Raw genomic sequence first — 6,188 nt, forward strand, 5'->3', positions numbered from 1 at the left:
ATGTGTAACATAGGTAATATTTTTCACACTGAGGAGAAGGTTTTAACTACACTATTGAAGTTGATTTAATTTCTTCGTTAAGCAGTCTTTCAGTATAAGTCGTGGTGACCTAGTGGGTAAAGAACCAACCTCTCAAGTATGAGGGTGTGGGTTCGATTCCCTGCGGGTTGTTCGAAAGAGATACCGCGGCCCTGGTACATAAAAGGCCTATGACGGAACACGACGGTTTTTAGTCAGTAAGAGTCTGACACTCCCTCACCGCTACTAACCCACAGCGGGAGGGGTCATTTGATGATTTTTAACGTCGGAAAAAAAAAAAAAAAAGGTCAGGCAAGTACCAATGCAACGTTTCTATGTTTGTATGTACTTTCTAAGTAATCTTAGACACCAATGGCTGATTAAAAAAAAAAAAGGTGAAGGAAAACATCTTGAGGAAACCTGGACTATAAAGTCTGAAATCACCAACCCGCATTGAGCAAGCGTGGTGATTAACGCTCAATCTTTCTCCGTGTGTGAGGAGGCCGCAGCCCAGCAGTGGGACGATATAAAAAGGCTGTAACAGTAACAGTAAGCAGTCTTAAATACCCCATTTAAATAGGGCTACTTTTTAATTGCATCGACACTCGAGTGAAACAGTTTGCGGAAGCTAGTTCAAAATATTCGTACGCATAGTGAAACTAACTTTTGTCGGCTGACCTTCTCATAAACCGTTATCTTTAGACTAAATTAAACTGCTGAATAAATCCTACTAATATTATAAACGCGAAAGTTTGTATGTATGGATGTATGGATGTTTGTTACTCTTTCACGCAAAAACTACTGAATGGATTTTAATGAAACTTTACAATAATATAGCTTATACATCAGAATAACACATAGGCTACAATTTGTAAACATATTGTTCGAAATACTAAACCTGCGCAGACGAAGTCGCGGGCACCAGCTAGTTAACAATAAAAACTAAATGTACTGCGGTAACTTTAAAATGTTCTCAAACTAAGTTAAATTCTTATCTCCTATGTGTAAAATAACTTTGTTACTGCTAAAATTTTATTGAAATTTAGTTTTTTTCCGGGTCGGGGACATAGTATATAAGAAATACTGACATAGTATTATAGAAAGTGTAGTGGTAAATATCTATAAGATTATTTTTATTTTATTTTATTTATTGGGAAAACAAACAATTGTGCAATAAAATCTTACAGCTAGTTTTAAATTTAAAGTAATTAAAGCACAATTCACTACGTTTCCACATGTTACTAGGTTAAGAAAAGGGTACAGGTTGGGGGTGTCTGCGATACTACTTCATTATATAAACTTAAACTAAACTTAAACTAATTATGTAGGTATTTAATTAAATACGATTATATTGAAAAATATATATGTATAGCAAAGTTGAATTTTTTGTATAATGTCGTCAATTTCTACCAAATGCCTACATAATATTTTTATTTTTGTCTTCCGTAAGTATTTGTTTTTAAATAATATTGCCACTAAATAAAATCAAAATTTCTACCACGAAAAAAGCGCGCGAATCAATCACAGATTATTAACGAGCACAGATTATAAATAACAACTTATTTTCGCATAGATTATAAAATGGCGCGTTTCCCGCGCAAACGACTAACCGTCGACGTTCCGTTATACGTACTGAATTCATATGTAGTACAATGCAGCATCCTGGGAAATGTACCACGTTATTTTATCAACAATTTATAATGTTACCTACCTTATGTGCACAATATAAGGTCGGTTTTCGAATGTCATAACTGCAAAAGACCAAAGGATAGTTTGTACGCACTGTCGATTGTCTATCAAGCAATTTTGTGCTCTATTTCAATAGTATTAAGGTAGGTTTTAGGAGTGTTACCTAAACGATAAAGGACAATATATTTTGGCGGGCTAGTGCAGATAACATGAATTAATTTTAATTTATTTTCGTTCTGTTAATTTGACAAAAAACTTTGTAGATTCACGTTTTTTAAGGTTTATTTTATGGATTAAGTTTTCTTGGCTAAGAAACAGGATTTTCGTAAATATGTAGGTATCTTACTAGCTTTTACCGCGACTGCAACTGCGGAATTTCTGAATACTTATAGATAAGAATTTAGCTTGAAAATATGTATAAAACATTTGTGTGAACCAACCAAGAATATGACCAACCTGTTTAACCTGTTTACAGAATTACATCGAAATATGTTCATCGTATTTTGCTTGAAAGAGTAACAAAAAAATCCTATCCCTACTTTGTTATCAATGCGAAAGTAATTCTGTCTGTCTGTCTGTTACGATTTCACGTCTAAACCACTGAACTAATTTTAATGAAATTTGGTACAGAGATAGAATTGACCTTGAGAAAGAACATAGGATAGTTTTTATCCCGGACTTTTGAAGAATTCTCTTGGAAACGCGATATAACCGAACTTTACGCGAGCGAAGCCGCTGACGGAAGCTAGTTACCAATAAAATAAAATCAACTTCTTCAAGACATCGACTCCATTTACGACAATTTTGAAATCAGTTAAATCAGTATCGCAAGTTAAGTCACAATGACAGGCTAGTACTGTAGACTGCACATCAGTGGTAACTGTCATGCACCTTAACTCAATAGTAATAAGTACGATTTTCCTATAAAACTGTTACCACCGACCTGCAGTTGACTGTACCTATTCAAATAGGAAGTAGGTAAGAATCACTATAACAATAGCAATTGTGTAAGTTTGTCCAAAACTTCAGATAGTACTGAATAATAGATACTGACCTCAGAAGTTATGTTAACTTAATAGTTGACATAACTTAATAGATACTTAAGTTATTGTGTTATCATGACTGATTTATTAGCTGTTTCCTCCTGCCTCGTTGGTCTAGCTGTCGTAAGCACCTCTGCTAATCGGGTTCGATTCCCGAAATAACTTTGTGGGTTTTAGAAACTTTCACAAAGTAGCCCGGAGCCTGGAAGTTGGAGATTGATACACTCGAGCAACGGAGAGCACGTTAATGTCGGTCCTGCGCCTGATCTCCCTTCGGTCGTGTCGGATTGTCGTCCCATCGGGCTATGAGAATGAAGGAATAGTGAGTGCACCTGTGTCTGCGCAAATGTGCGTGCACTATAATATGTTCTGGGCAGCTGGCTGATCTTCTTATATGAGAACAGCCGCTGTAGCTGATAATAGGAGGACATCATCATTACTGATTTATAAGCCGTGTTTCCTGTATTTCCCAACCTAAGTGAGTATGAAGTAGGTACTAGCCGTTTTTCCGTGGTTTCACTAGCATACAACTTCCCGAATGCGGGTAAAATATAGCCTATTATGTTACTCGGGAAGAGTGTACCTAGGTTTTCAAAAGTGAAAGAATTTTTCAAAACAGTTTAGTAGTTTCAGAGTCCCTAGGGTGAAAGAGGATGTAACTTTAAACGTAACGATGTAATGTAAAAAAACTTGATTAATCAGTAAAATAATAGGTATTTTAACTTTCACCAGTTCATTCGTCAGTTATTCAGTTAGTGTAACTAACTAGTTAGTATTCCATCAGCGAAAGTTAAACTCCGGACTTTTTAACGAGACGGATTTTTCAGTTAACTGTGGACTGAAACCGCCAAACATGGAAAGTTAATGCTTATTTGACCATGTTCCTGTGTATACCACACGAACAATTCCTTAGTATCATCTGGCTAGCCTATTCGGTTCTTAGATGGGTGACCAGTAGACCCAGGCCCACTAGGGCCAATGCCTGCCGGTGCTGCGGTATTGTTCGCGCTCATTACCGCGGCGCTGGTACATAAAGGGCTTCAGAAGGAACATGGTGGGTTTAGTCAGTAAAAGTCTGACACTCAATCACGCTGCACACACAGCGGGAGGGGTGATGATTTCCCATAAAAAAAGAAAGTCAGAAAGTCTTTCAAGCAGTCAAAGAAAGTCAGAAAGTGTTTCTACCAAAGGGACACCCTTTGGTAGAAACACTTTCTGACTTTCTTCTTTTTTGCTAACTATAACTGGTAACGGGTAACTGGGTTAATTGAGCTCCCTGCTCCTTGTGGCACACTGGTACTCAGCTGCATTCGATTAGACAAGAAGCCGAAGACTAGACAGGTGATTATTGAGTGTTATATGCTTCAGAAAATCCTATTGTAGGACAAAGGTTGCTTTAAAAAAAATTCAGAGCCATTGATATTCTAGTACTGCGAAATCAAAACCTAGAAAAAAATCGGAATCCTATTGTATTATTTATGAACTGGTTTGTTCTACGTTTTATGTAGGTATGAATTCTTTTGTTTCCGAACCAATAGTAGGATACTTTTTGATATATTGTCCGGCAACGTCGGAACACTGGAGAACAAAATGACTAGCGGAGATGTACCTACTAATGTATCGGGTGTGTCGTACCTAATCACATTAAATCCTATCACAACTTTTTGATATTCTATGCCGAATTGTAAAAAAAATAACCTAATCCATTCAGTGGTTTAGCCACAGGAGGCATTTTTCGTTTTCATAATTTACAACATCATGTGTAAAGCAGAGATAAAGTGAGGAGTATCGAAGTTGACAGCTGTCAGTTATCAAGGGAGAATTTCCGTTTTTAATGACTGACACATATAAGGTGTTCTAATTCTCGCAAATTATTCTATTTACTTTGTTTGAAAAATTATTTTTTACGTACTTAGGTATTTTTTTTCTTTGTGCTAATCGAGACATATTAACCAGAATATTAACGTATTTAATTGTCCCAACATTATATTTATATTCTTCTGAAAAAACTGAACCAATTTTAGAAAGGTTTTCAGTATTAAGGAAGCACGAAAAATAACTGACGCTGCAAATATTGACTCAAAAATATTTAAAGTAATAAAATGAAAACCTTTAAAATTACAACCCCCAAGTGAATACAGTCAACAGCAGTTTATCTCATAAATTGAACTCGCAATGATGTACAGCGGTAACTATCAGAAAACATAAATGTAGGTACACAATTTATGAACATTCTACCAATATTGCACCTCAATACCAAATGAAATAATATATTAAATGAAAAACTTTTTGCAATAAAAATGTACAACCGACTTCTAAAACATTAAAAAGCCAAAAAAAAACCGGACAAGTGCGAGTCGGACTCGCACTTGTCCGGTTAGGCGCACAAAGGGTTCCGTACCAGAGCAAAAATGAGCAAAAAAATCACGTTTGTTGTATGGAAGCCCCCAAAATTATTATTTTACTAGCTTCCGCCAGCGGCTTCGCCCGCATGGTGTGTTGATAAAAAGTAGCCTATGTGTTAATCCAGGGTATCACCTATCTACATACCAAATTTCAATCAAATCGGTCCAGCCGTTTTTGCGTGATTGAATAACAAACATACATCCATACATTCTCACAAACTTTCACATTTATAATATAAGTAGGATTTTAGTTTTCGTATAATTAATATAGTTTTATATAATTAATATAGTTTTCATAATATAATATCATATTAATATAGTTTTCAGTATTTGTTGCCTGGTGACAGACGGACGGACGGACAGAGGAGCGAAAACAATAGGGTCCCGTTTTACCCTTCGGGTACGGAACCCTAAAAACTAATTTTAGGTACATCGGCCTAGAAGTCGGTGTCCAGTAGATGCAGCTATGTTTATTTCGCCACCGACTTCCAGGCCAGTGCCCCTAAAACAGTATTTTTTTGCTTTTTAGTGTTTTTAGAAGTCGGTTTTTGTTATTTTTCACTTTCCATTACATATAGTTATCGGCACGAATCTTGAGCGCTGACCTTCATCTACACAGAAGCGATTTATTAGCAAAGAACCAACCCCAAGTGACGGCTATGACGCGATGTGCTGCGGGCCAATCACCGCTTTAGCCCGCCCCCGCGCATCACTTCATACCACAAAAGGGTCCCAATAAATTACTTCTGCGCAGGTGAAGGTCAGCGCTCAAGATTCATGCCGATGATGATTATAATATAATCATTGAAATGATATTATCATTTCATTAAAACAATAATTATTTAAGGGTCCTAACGTTGTAATGAATATCGGAAGCTGTATGTAGTTCTGATGACAATACAATAATATGGTACTGTCGAACTGATCTGATGATGGAGCCGGAAGATATGAACTGGAACTTCATAATGGAACATCGTATCGTAGCTGTGTTTGGACTTGTTGGAAAAGTATTGTGATAAACTTTGACCACGAT

The sequence above is a fragment of the Helicoverpa zea genome, chromosome 30 (assembly GCF_022581195.2).
Source record: "Helicoverpa zea isolate HzStark_Cry1AcR chromosome 30, ilHelZeax1.1, whole genome shotgun sequence".
NCBI classification, from domain to species: Eukaryota; Metazoa; Arthropoda; class Insecta; order Lepidoptera; family Noctuidae; genus Helicoverpa; species Helicoverpa zea.